The sequence below is a fragment of the Lathyrus oleraceus genome, chromosome 6 (assembly GCF_024323335.1).
Source record: "Lathyrus oleraceus cultivar Zhongwan6 chromosome 6, CAAS_Psat_ZW6_1.0, whole genome shotgun sequence".
Lineage (NCBI taxonomy): Eukaryota > Viridiplantae > Streptophyta > Magnoliopsida > Fabales > Fabaceae > Lathyrus > Lathyrus oleraceus.
In genome coordinates, this window is record NC_066584.1 from 44,169,295 (window position 1) to 44,183,888 (window position 14,594).

Below are 14,594 nucleotides of genomic sequence, written 5' to 3' on the forward strand. Positions count from 1 at the left end.
GGGAAACAAATACGACTTATATGCTCATCTAGTAGACCAAAAGAGGAATTTATTGTCTACATGCATCCTTGATAGAAAAATACCTAGATCCTTAGAGAAGCTTCCAAAGCTGACTAACTACAACAAGATTGGGGTCCCTGACGAGCATGTAGAGCACTTCGAAAATAGGTTCTATTATTACCACGCCCATGAAGCCTTGATATGTAAGCTCTTAGTGTTAACTCTCACTGAACATCTAGTATATTGCCCAGAAACAACGGCCTACAACTATGGAGGTCCTTAATGGAATCATGTAGGGGAAGAAAGAAGCCTTGCGGTAGTACATTGACTATTTTACTAAAGTGGAAATGGCAATGGGAAGAATAAACGATAAAATGAAGTGTTGAATATTTAAGAAAGGTTTCAGACCGAAATACATGTTTAGGGAGAAACTACGGGTGAATGGAGCTTATTGTTTAAGTTACTTTCAAAATAGGGAGCAACCCTATATGAATTGGGAAGAGGAACTCCAGGAAGAAAATGGGGAAAGAGTTTGGGTACTAGCAACCCTGGATACCACTGGACTTCAGGAAACGACAACAATCTTCAAAGAGACAGCGAGGAACGAGGACCCTAGGCTATATTATTTTATTACACTCCTTTGAATACATCTAGGGAGAATTTATGACGAAAACGCGCCAATATGGAGTTAAAAAAAGAAAGAACCCTTACCCGGTTTTGGAATCCTCGAGGACGAATAAGTACAAGTATTGTCATTTCCATAATATTCACGACCATAATAAAAACGAATGATTTCACATGAAATACGCCATCGAGGATTTGATAAAAAAAGGGCGCCTCACCGAGTGCACCTAAGAAAGAAAGGAAAAGTCTAGAGGTTGGGAAGATTTTTTGAAAAAGAAACGGTCCTCTCATAGAGTTAATACCTCCTCCAGGAAGTCTATCAAAGCGGTAATCGGGGCCAAGGTAAAAAGGGAATATCAATAGTGAAGAAGAGGAAGTCTAAAAGGGAAAATGTCATTACATCACTTCTATCACGGAAGATTTCCTTAGGCCAGATATTCCTTCTAAAGAAACCATCAAAAGAAAGATTGTTTATTTGATGGTCATTAGCAAGGAAAAAATATCTACCTTGATCGAGAAGCCGAAAAAGCTCGTCTTTAGATTCTTGGATTGCAAGAAAGTAGACAAAGTCCAAAATGAAAACTTCCGTCTAGTGATGACAGTTTCCATGGCCAAATGTGACATGTCTAGAATCTTGATTGATGATGAAAATTTTTGTGACATTATGTATGCTAGATTTTTAAAAATTTAGGCTATGGAAAGAGAAGGAAAGGTCGTATGAAGGTTCCAATTTGCAGGCTTTCAATGGCATAGTGACTCGTCCCTGGGGTACATTGAACTGATGCTCACCTAAGGAGAATGAAGAGAACAAATGATTGTTAATCTATGATTCTTGGTGGTTCCATACAGAAGCGTCTGTAACTGCGTGCTGGGTAGACCTTTTACTATAACACTCAGTGTGATTAGATGAGATAACTTCCTCGATACACCTCAAGTTAAAATACTAAAATGTACATGACGAACCGGTGATAGTGTGTGTTGGCCTATCCATAACACATAGGATATATAAGTCCCTACAACATTATTAGAATGGGAAAGACAAAGAAAAAGATATCGAGATTAATGTGGTCTTAATTATTAGTAGTTAAGGGAAGCGACATTTGGTACTTCCTAAAAAGAGATAAGGGTCCCCGACAATAATTTGTTGAACAAGTATTTTCCAGCACAAGAGGGGGTTAATTGTGGTATTCAAAATTTATGATTATTTTTAAGGTTTTATTACTTAAGATACAAATTGCATTAGCATTAAAAAAATCATAGATAAAAGCAGCGAAAAATAAATAAATAAGTAAAGTAAATAAAGGAGGTAGAGTTAGAGAGATGGCCTAAAGAGTTACCCTAGCTTTGTCGAACGTTGGCCTAGTCCTGTCTCCAAGAGATTTTCTTGAGATTTCACTATAATATTAAACTTTTACAGGTTATTACCACGAAACCTTGATATAAGCAAATCAATATATTTCACACTAGTTAATACCCCTAACCAAAATAGAGTTTTTCTATGGGCTGAACTCATAAACCAGGTAGATATTTTACAGGTTGATCTCAATGATCAAACAAAACATTTACAGGTTGAGTTCTATAACCAAACCAAGATTTTGAAACTAGTTCATCTCAAGAACCAAACTTAATTCTTCAAGAGTATCACACTATTGAAAATAAAAACAATGACATAACACTAGTACAACTCTTTCCTTACAAGCAATTTCCACTCACAAGGCACTAAGGTAACTTCGGTGAAGAAAATGTTTTAAGAGATAAATGAGAGAGATAAATTGTAAATAATTAGGAAAACTTTTAATTCTGGTGTGAAATAAAGTGAGGAGATGCGTCCTTTATATAGGAGAAAAATTGGCTCAAATGGAAATAACCCATGGGCCGAATTAATGGCCTAATCGATTATATGCTTTAAATAATGGATTATTTTGGCCCAAAATGGAAGGGTTTAATATAAATCACTTAATAATCATTAAAGGACTATCATAATCTATCATGAATTTGATTAGACGTCATATAACCGATTAGGCATATGATTTAATCAGTTCAACAATTCAAAAAAATGTCCTAATCAAGCAGACAACCCCCTAATCAAGTGACTAGGCCTTGAAAACTTTTTTATGTGATTTTGTTAAGTAAAGAGAGGCCTTAAAAGTGTTTTAAGTGTGTGTGTGTGTGTGTGTGTGTGTGTGTGTGTGTGAGGGGGAGAGAGAGAGAGAGAGAGAATTTTCTTATTATCTTGGGATTTACTCTCCTACTTTTACAAAACTCTAATCACTCAAATACACACGATCATACGAGCTTTCACACTTTCTCTCTTTCATAACTCTGAAGCTTTGAAGTTCCTTTGCCAAATATATTGATCATAAGGGCTTCTATGGAACCTTGAATCTTCTGTTAGATAAGGCTTGAGATATCTTTAAGTTAATCACCATCATCGGAGAGTTGGAAAGATATTACCATTGACTTTAACATTTATTAGTGTTGTTTTCATCAAAACATCAAGACTATTGTCAACATCCGGATCATAATCTTCATACATACAAGCACATAGATTCACATAATTTATGGCTTGGAGTTATAGGAGATAATCCCAAATAAATATTGAAAATGGATACACTAGTTCTTGTTGGTGAACCAGAGGACAATAAGTAGTGGTCAACCCACTTGGTTAAATTTTCACACATTTTTATGTATAAAATGAAAAATCATTTCCATGATGTAAATATAGTTCTTCAAGTAAGAGTAAATATTTTTTCACTAAATTTTTTCATTTACTTGTAGTAATTAAGATGGTAAAATCTATGGGGTATACGACCATAATAGTTAAAACTCCACGACAAATGATATGAGGGTATTATCACAAACTTTCCACGCACATAATTAAGGATAAATACCACAAATTGGAAATAATTCACTCACGCCCTCTTGGTATTTAGCCATTCCATAGGCCTAGGTGAGTCCCTACCATGTCAACCTCCAAATAGGTCTTCAACTAGGGGTAGGGAAAGGGTATCGATCCTTGGTCGCGTACGACCTCAGAGACATCCAATAAAACTTTGAGCATGATCTCAGAAAATAATTTATCTCCTAGAGAAACAAACTCGGGACTTAAAATAATAACATATAAATAAGTAAGTTAAGTAACTAATATGAAATACACACTACAAAACAGGAACCAAAAACCTTATTTATTCATCAAAGATATAAGCACATCAAATACAAGCACATTGTGGTAGTAAAAAAATTGGCTAATTTCTTACGGAGACTGAATTTTTGTCTTTGACACGCTGCCAGCGTACGACAAATGTCAGAGTAGTATAAAAAATATTGAACCTCAGAGACCAATGGTTAAGTACCAAATTCTATCTTATCGAACCTCTAGAGCAACCAATGGTTAAGTACCAACATATTAAAAAACACTTTTGGAAAAATAACTTAAATGAGAACTTCTTGAAAATAATGATAAAAATAGAGCTTAGGGTCATGGTTCTTATTTTTTATGTTTCCATATGATTTGAATTACATGTATTACAAGAATCTCAACATGTTTATAGGAAAAATAACTTATTTTGAATAATACCTGCTTTCACCCGCGTGTTTTTCGTGTCTTTCAGCAAATAATTTGTCGGCTTTCGTACATTCCAATTATTTGTCAAAAAAGCGTTAATAGTGCAACTACGAAGATGGAAAAAACCTCAATTACATTCAAGTGCTTTCGCGATTTCAAACTTAATTATTATAAAACTAGTTTTCGGACGCGGAAACACATCCTTTCAGATTGTATTAGGCATCTGGATATTCTTTTACTTTCATAATAAGAATGATAAATAGAGATTCAAGTTTTTCTAAAATAATTGCGCATAAATTTCTAGTAATTGATTTATAACGAACTAAATGGATAATCTATAAATAAGTTTCATGACCCTTAGCTCAAAGAGGACTACTCACTTATGGTGAGGGGTAACTTATTCAAAGTAGTTTTCATGATAGATAATATAATCAATAATCAACAATATAAAAAAAACAATAATAAAAAGAACCTTGATTAAAGGAAAATGAGTGCTTCAATATAAATCTAATCCAGTGCTCTGAAAATAGAGACTTGTACAAAAAATAACGTGTACAATATAAACTGGGATAATCCTGGATGACGCAAACTAAGAACCAACTCTTTGTTTTATAGCTTTAATCTATATATGAATTTTTTTTTGTTCAATAGTCTTAAAAACTAAATAAAAGAAAAGATGATCCGGTGCAAGATGTCCCTCAGTAATAATCTTTCCAAAATAGGAAAGAAAAAATGGTGGTTTTCGCACGCCTGCTATGGCCCGTAGAAGATTCTATGGTCGCCCGTAGCAGCTCATTGCCACTTGGCCTCAAAAATATTTTTTAAACCTTGATGTTAGCTTTCATTTATCGTCGGCGCCATGTCATTCTGAGTTACGATGCTCTATATATGATTAAAATACCACAAGTCTATCATGATGTGCGACATGCTGAAAAGTATACTTTGTGAATCCTTCTGACAATTCACCGCATTCTTTTTCCGACCATTTCTTAGACTTCCTCCAACCAGATATTTCTTCAAAATGTCATTTTCAATCTGTTTCTTTTACTTTTGATCCCTCTTTGCTTGGATGCTCATTAATCCCTAGAATTCACAATAAAATACAAACTATAGCATAAAATATGACAAATGAAAGGGAATCGAACAAAATGCTAAAGGAAAACTACTAGAAAGAACGATGCAAAGATCACTTATCAAACTCCCTCAAACTTAAACTGTTGCTTATCCTTAAGCAACAATGCTTGAATTCATGAGTTTTTGGATCAAACGGTTACATCATGATAAAACATACGGAAACAGGCTCAATGGTACTCATACGTGAGTCTTTGTTCCGATCGGCTAGGACTTATTCTCTTGGTAATCATACGTCAATGAAGGTATTACAAGAACACTAACTGCGGTAAAACCACGAACCTAAGTCTCCCTTTCGAACACCTCTCCAACTATGCTTTGGGCTTAAGTCTCTTTTTCGATTTTCTTCCCCTTTCATTTGGACAATCATATTAAGGCATTTGTAATTATTGTTTCCCTTACATGCACAAGATCAATCGAGAATTTTTTTCTAGGCACCATTTTATTATATTTTTTCCAATGATTATACGCACATTGGCATTTATTGGTCCACTTTGGTACGGCAATTGAGTCTCAACCTTTGCTAAGGTAAATAATCGGGTAAGGGTTACCCAACTTAGAAGGTCCAGTTGTCTTTATTGCCTTTTCATCATTTTTGGTGCCCAAATTATTTTTTCTCAACCAACCATACATGCATGCAAGTATTTTTAATTATGTCAGATCGTCAATATAAACTAATTAGAAAATACTTCTCAGAGCCAAGTATTATGGCACAAATCTACACGTTGGACTCACGACCTTACTCTGGGAGGTCTAAGGTGTCCGGGTCATGCCTAAGTTTTACAACTTTCCCAATTCCCCTAGTCCTAATCTTTCTTCCCTCAAACTAGAAAACTAGAAAGCAAGAAATAAACATGAACATAAAATGTAATAAATAAGAGTGCAAGAAAATAAAGAAGTATCCCCCCCCCCCCACACACACACACAAAAAAAAACTTGATCTAAACATTATCCTCAATGTCTTGGCGCAAGCAAGAGGGAATATAACTCATAAGAACCTCACCCAGGAACATAAGTTGTTGCATCATTGCTTGGACATCATCCAAGACTACTCCTCGTCTTATTTGCTTCTCCTTCATGAGCTTTTTATTAACTATAAGAAAAAATAAAACAACTAGAAAACAAATTAGTGAAAAAAAACATGGGTTTCCTCCCACAAAGCACTTTTTTTTAAGTTCGTTTAACTCGACCATATACACCCTCAACTTAAGAGGGTGCTTCCTTCAAATTGGAATCCTTATCACGTCCATTAGCCATTAAAGGGACCTAACTCACTCTAGATATCCATGTCATACAACCTTTTTCTCCTTTCCCCCTCCTATGAGGAGGTTCATACTTTTGATCCGATTTTTCCCGAACTTTCTCTTTTACTTTGTTTTTCCCCTTAGACGCATTCTTATTTGGCTTTAGACAAGCCTTATTGTCCTTGTACTTACCATCTTCCTTAAAAGACACATCACTGCCTAAGTTAATGGGGATAGAATTTCCCCCTAAAGCTCCTACAAAACCCTTAGCTTGGGTATCATTTTTCTCAACCTTAGTATCATTGGTAACCTTTCTTCCAACTTAGCGGTCGGAGGAGGTTCCAATGGGTTTTCTTAAACATAATCGCTTAACAAATCAACTAAACAACAAGAGTACCTTAAAGAAGGGTTCTTCAACAACTTTGCTAAAATAAATCCAATCTTCTTATCTCTTACCTCAAAGGTCAACTTTGCTCTCTTGACATCTATGATGGCCCCCACCGTAGCTAAGAAAAGCCTTCCTAAAGTTATAGGGATTTGACAGTCTTCATCGATGTACATTATCACAAAGTCTAGTGGTACTAAATACTCTCCCACTCTCACCGGGACATCTTCTAGCACACCTATGGAATACTTAACTAATTTATTGGTAAGTTGCAAAGACACATTGGTAGGTTTCAAGTCTCCCATGTCCAACTTCTTACAAACGAACAAAGGCTTTAGGCTAACACTATCTCCTAAATCATAAAGAGCTCTCTCTAAGTCCATGGTACCTATGTGACAAGGGATAGAAAAACTTCCCAGGTATTTTAGCTTAGGGATAACCATGTTTTGGATCAAGACACTACTATCAAGGGTCATGGCCACAATCTCATGGTCCTCTATCTTCCTTTTAATGGAAAGGATCTCCTTCAAGAAATTGGCATAGGCAGGCATTTGGGTTTGCGCCTCGGCGAAAGGTACATTGAGGTGGATGTTCTTGAGAAGTTCCACAAACTTTTGAATTGGGCCTCCGCCTTGGCTTTCACAAGCCTTTGTGGGAAGGCAACAATGGGTTTATAGGGAAGAGGAGAAACATAATGTGCTTTCTTCTCGACCTCTTCAACAACATCCTTTTTGGGTGGTGTTTGAATACTAACTTCAACCTCCATCTCTCTAGAACTATAACTAACCATTGCTTTACCACTAAGGGTTATCACGATATTCAAATGTCTTTTAGGATTTTGTTTGGGATGCCCTAGAAATAATCCGGGAGGGACAAAAGAAGTATCTTGTTGTTGTTCCACTTGGGAGATTTGGGTCTCCAACATCTTGGTATGAGTGACAATATTATCTATCTTAGTGATCATTTTCCTAGGAGTATCATTGGTGAGGAGGTTTTGGTTTCTAAACTCATCATTTTGACGGGTTTATGTTAAAACGAAATTCTCCATCATAAGTTCAAGATTAGACTTCTTAGGATCGGGTTGTGTAGCCTTTTAGAAACCCGGAGGTCCTATGGCTTGTTGGGGATTGTTATTTCTATAAGAGAAGTTGGGGTGATCATGCCATCCTGGATCATAGATGTTAGAGTATGGGTTGTACCTTTGGTTATTATTCACAAAGTTGACATTCTCTTGGATACATCGTGAGGATAATTTGACAATCTCTATCGGTATGTCCATTAACTTTGTATATATCATAATAGAGTGTTATAGGGGAAACCGAAGCAATCGGGCTAGAATAGTAGGCGTGGAAGGTGAGACACTTATACTTTCTATATTTTGGTAAAGAGAGTCTACCTTAGCATTCATGTGATCAAACACATTAACCTCATACATACCACCGATTTTTGGAGTAGGCTTAGCGGCGACTTGTCACACACTTCCCCAAGACTGGTGTTTTTTGTCCATCTCCTCAATCAAATAGTAGGCTACATCTTAAGGACTAATCATGAGGGCTCTGCCGGAATCCGCATCAAGGGTCATTCTTGTGGAGTAAAGGAGATCATTGTAAACGGTATGCATAATCATCCACTTCTTAAACCCACGGAAAGGGAATAGTCTTAGAAAATCTTTATAACACTCTCACGTGTCAAACAAGGACTCTTCATCTTCTTGCCTAAAGTTATTTATCTCATTTCTAACTTGGGCCATTTTACTTGGTGGAAAGTACCGCGCAAAGAAAGCAGCTATTAGTTGAGCCCGAGAAGTTATCGGATTGGCCGAAAAGGATTGAAGCCAAACCCGTGCATGATCTCTTAAAGAGAAAGGGAACAATTGGAGGCGAATAACATTTTAGTCAATGACGTTAGCCTTCACGGTACCATGATTACCAACAAAGATAGACAAGTGAAGGTTCATATGATTAGTAAGTGAACCCGAAAATTGATTATGTTGGACCATACCTATCAAGGATGGTTTCAGCTCAAAATTATTTGCACCTATTGGTGAATGTAAACTACTACAATGCGGTTCATCTTCAATGGGATCACATAATCCTTTATGGGTTTGTTATCAACTATAGGTTCAGCTATGTCGTGTTGTCTTTGGTTTCAGCATCTCTCACGTAAGAAACACTCAATTTCGTCAAAGGGCTTGACTGAATTGTCAGCAGAACGTGTTCTTCACATATAAAAGTAGCGAGAGAACTTAAGCAGAAAAAAACTCTAGTCTCTACGATGATCAGACATAATTTTAAAATTAAAGCAATTGGTCCCCGATGTCGTACCCTAATTTTGCTCCACTATATTTCCAATTTTTTTCTGGCTCATGCTTAAATCATATGCATGCATGGTTATCGATTTATCCATTTTAGGTTATTTGTTTTAGCATTTCCTTCATTACATTTTGCATAATTCATTGGTGGGTCAAAGGTTCGGTAATAATGGATTTAATCAGTTTAAGTGGATTTTCGAGGCGGATATTATTTTATGATTATTCGGGTTTATTTCCCATATTACTTGTGATGTGGATCATCTCTTTATTTGAGATTCATGGTTAGCAGGGGGATTTGAATGATTGTTACTTAATTTGGAAAATTGTTTGAATTAAAAAAAAAAGGGCAAAGTTGGAATGAAAAAGAAGATTTCACTTATTTATTTGAAATTCACGATACAATGCATATTACTTGAGATACAAATCAAAAAAATGGTCTACAAGGAAAGAGGGTAAAAAACTACATCTTTTAGGTACAATTGACTTTTGGTCAACTGTTGACTTTTGATTAGGTGTTAACTATTGACTCGATTTTGACTCCTGAATTTTCTTAGACCTATTCTACAAGTATTTGATCAAAGGATTCATCATTATTCATAAAAAATGACTTATGTCGTGATTATGTTATAAATGTTAATTTCCAACAAATTCTATCTTCCATCAAGCTTCATTTCCATGATTTTTTCTTCACTTTCCAATGCTGCTTCAAGTTCATTCCTCCACTACAATGCTCAGTTTGCTACAAAGAAATTTGGAATCAAGTTAGTCTCCATGAATCATAAGCGTAAGTCATCAAAAAATAATCAAAAGGTCATGAAGAATTCAAGAATACTTAGGAAAATTCTACACTATGTAGTGATTTCAATACTTGTTCTTTCGATAATTTCCATCCTTGATTCATGCCAAAAAATTAGAATTGGATCTCAGAGTTTACACCTTTAAAAAGTACTTCTTTTAAACATAAAATCACTTCTCAAAAGCACTTAAATTAATGAGATAATTCACAAAAAATTCAAGGCAAAAGTGGTAAAAAAAATCAAAGGTAAATGCTTTCAAATATTTTCAAGTTTCATACATAATCACCAATGACCTTCTATCTTACATTCCAACTTGGTACTTTTGCAAAAATCAAGCATCATTTGTCTCTAACTACCTATTCATTCACAATAATTCAATCACACGATTAACCCTTAACTACCATAACTACCAAACTAACACAAATTCTAACTTCCATTTTCAATCAAATTTCCATTCAATCATATTCATTCATAACAATCAATCCAAATATTAAATTAGTGATCCGCAACTAAGACTTAGATTAATTTCCAACCATTGATAAACCTCTTATTGTGATCACAATTTAAGGATGATCATTCATTTACAAAACCTATATAAACATGTCGTTTTTTCACAATTTTGGACTTAACATATATTAACTCCTTTAACCATTTTTCCACCATTTTTTTCTCAAGTTCTCTCATAATTCTCTCTTTTCTTCACTCTCTCACCATCACCAAAGTTCATATTTATCACCATCTATAACTTCACATTGAAGTTCTAAATTTGGTGGAACTTAGCCACAGTCCAATTTCAACAAATCATCAATCAAGTTTCAACAATTCACACATTATCATCAACAATCATCATCCAAATTTCATCAAGATTCAAGCATATTTATCAATATTCTACATTCAAGATTCATCTTCTATATTCATTCATCATAAAAAATAATCAGCAAGCTTAGGAATTATTTGAAGCATAGCGAAAAAGGATTACCTTAACAACCTTTTGACCAGAGCAAATTTCCGCTCCATCAGTAATTGTGTATCTAGTGATAATAATATGTAGTAAATTAGTTTCTAGTTATATAGAATATGATATTTAGAAGGTAAATGAACTTGCTACATTATACGCGGAATTACAATTAAGAATATAGGTATTTAAACATTATGTATTACTATATATCATAAGAAGTGGCGCAAACACCACTAAATTCATTTTCCTTCATAGTTTGCACTAAATTTGTACATTCACAACACTTAAATTACACACAAGATATTGCACTTGTACAATAGTTTTTTCACTATTTAATTCTCAAATATCAGTCACTAAATCAGCATTTCCATTGACATAAAACTACACTATCACATTTTCACACATCAATTCACATATAACTCACTCGCTATAACTATAGTCACCCATTTTCAAACTTCCTATCCATATGTAACCCTCTTGTAATTCAGGTAGTGTAGTAGCCAAATAGTAGAAAATACAGGTTGATGTAATAGAGGTCAACAACTAAGTTTCACAAACCCGAGTAACACACCCAATAACACAATGAATATAACAGCGACTATAACAGAAGCACAACCAATCATGAGCCGTCGGATTGAATCTCCAGAAGGAACACGATTCCATCCATTAATCAAATGTACCACCTCAACAACTGTGTGCTGCTGGCAGCAGCAATTCAATAGATCCTCAAGCAGCCGTTCGAGGTAATGGAAATTGGAATAGAGCGGGTCCGTCTCAAGAAATTGCGGATTGGGCCAAGGCCCATGGTTTGTTCATACCCCCTTTCTTTTTCACACCCTCTGGCAGGGTTTAGATTATTTTCTTAATTATTATTAAATAATTCCTTCTCATATTTTTTAATACATTAAAAAAAACACTTTAGTGGCAATTTATTAGATTTAATTTTAGGCCAGAATTAGAACTATTAATTAAGTAGATTAGGATTAATGTCACATGTTAGCATTAATTTTGATTCTTTATTTCATTTGACTTTTTCTTCATGATATCTTGATTTTTTATATAAGTAGTTTGACTTAATTTTTAGCATGTTCCCTTGATTGGTTGATCAAACATACTTTGATCAACTAATTAGATTAATAGCTTTAGGACCTCTTAATATGGCTTTCAAAACATATTGCGTGCTCTCTTAGATTTTTTTTATCCAATTAAGTGATCACAAGTTCTTTGATCACTTGATTTGAGGTTAGACTTGCACTTATACATGATCCCTTAAGTCAATCATAACTCAATTAATGTTCAAAACCCTAGAAATAGGTAACCATCAAGACATGACACCACTAAACTTCCTCCTATTCTTTGCTACCTCATCATTTTCTTCCCATCATGTCCCCTAACTTATCCAACATAAAACAAAACTCGTCTTTTCTCAAATAAATTCAAAACACTTAATAATTATGATGTGAGTTATGCACCACGAGCTTTAACAAATAGCCAAGGAATAAGATGAAGTATCCATATCCTTATTCTGAATATCTTTGGATATGGGACGCATGATTCAGTTGTTCAAAGTATTCACTTCCACTCATGGACTTTAGTGCAATTCAAATCAAGATAAATTTCAACATTCATCCTCAGACCAAAATCCATGACAATCAACGACAAAAACACCATTCTCTTTGGACCCAACACAATACATCTTAGTTTTGACACTCATACTCTCTTTGAGGTTAATCATGTCTCTTGGTTAAAACACCTTTCTCTGGGTTAATCACCATCCTTTGGTTAAAATATTCATCTCTAGATCATACTCTCTTTTGGTTAATCACCATCTCTTAGTTAAAATATCTATCTTTGAGTTAATCACCATCTCTTAGTTAAAATACCCGTCTTTTTGCATGTTTGACTTGTTAGTTCCCTGGTCTAGAAAAACCCCTTTTGTAGGCCTTGATCCCCGAGTCTAGGCAAACCCCTACAACACTACATTGGTTAATCACCATTTCTTAGTTAAAATACCACATTCTTGGATTAGACACCTCATTCATGGTTAATCACCATTTCTTGGTTAAAATACCTCTCATTCATGGTTAATCAACATTTCTTAGTTAAAATACACCATTTTTGGTTCAGACACCACTGTACGGGTTCAAACACAACATTTTTAGTCCAAACAACATCTTCACCACACTCTCAAACCTTTCCAATTCTTTGTCCAACATAAATTCATTTTCATAAAAGAACTGTTGTAATTCCTTAGCAGTCAGACTAAAAACTTAGAGCATCCGAACTAGGATCACACCAGCTACCGTCAAAACACTTCTAGGACGATTATAACATTGTTCCCTAAAATCAACCAAGAAATATTTATTTTCTACCATGAACTATGGAGCTCTGATTTTCTCATTGCACTTTGGAAATACGTAGGCAAAAGATTTCGAAATCTTTGCGAGCACATTAATTAAAAACTTATTTTTTTTCCCTTAATTAAAACCAATTGCAAATAGCCTTTAGATAATAACACCCATCTACCCAAAAAAACATAAAAACAGTTCCCATTGAGTACAATGAATGTGATGGATGCTCATACATTCCCCTTACATAACCGACTTTCTTATCCTTTTTCTTTCCCCTTTGTGTTTTATTAAAATTTTCCCTTTCTTTGAGAATAAATAAAATGAAATGGTGACTCTATTGTATTTCGAGCGTGCGATGCGATCGAGTAATTTTTATGGCGCGACAGCTGACAACGGCGCTAAAAACATGACTTGCCGCAAGTGTACGATAAATGTCAGATTGGTATAAAAATTATCGAATCTCAGAGACCAATGGTTAAGTATCAAATTCTATCTTATCGGTATAAATCTAGAGCAACCGAAGATGAGAAAACAAATTAAATGAGAATTTCTTGAAAATAATGATGAAAATGGAGCTTAAGGTCATCCTTATTATTTTGTATGTTTCCATATGATTCGGATTACATCCATAATGAGAATCTCAACACGTTTATAGAAAAAATAACTTATTTTTAATAATACTTGTTTTCGTCAGTGTATTTTTCGTGTCTTTCCACAAATAATTCGTCAACTTTCGCACATTTGGATTATTTATCGAAAGAACGTTTATAGTGCAGCTACGAAGATAGAACAATCCTCAATTACTTTCGAGCGCTTTCGTGATTTCGAACTTAATTGTTAGAAAACTAGTTTTCAGACGCCGAAGCACATTCTTTCAGATTTTATTAGGCGTATGGATATTCTTTTACTTTCATAATAAGAATTAGAAATAGAGATTCAAGTTTCTGAAATAATTGTGCATAAGTTTCTCGTAATTGATTCATAACAAACTAAACGGATAATCTATAAATAAGTTTCATGACCCATAGCTCAAAGAGGACTACTCACTCATGATGAGGGATAACTTATTCAAATAAGTTTTCATGATAGATAACATAATCAATAATCAATAATATAAAAAACAATAATGAAAAGAACCTGATTAAATGAAAATGAATGCTTCAATATAAATCTGATCCAGTGCTCTGAAAATAGAGACTTGTACAAAAAATAAAGCGTACAATGTAAA

The 14,594-nt window shown here is 34.6% G+C and overlaps 1 non-coding gene across 1 annotated transcript; it reads left to right on the forward strand.

Annotated features, from left to right (window-relative positions):
- Positions 1-8,586: 8,586 nt before the first annotated feature.
- LOC127099282 (small nucleolar RNA R71) lies at positions 8,587-8,691 on the forward strand. The gene has a single exon (XR_007793805.1). It is a non-coding gene; the product is annotated as a small nucleolar RNA R71 (small nucleolar RNA).
- The last annotated feature ends 5,903 nt before the right edge of the window (positions 8,692-14,594 follow it).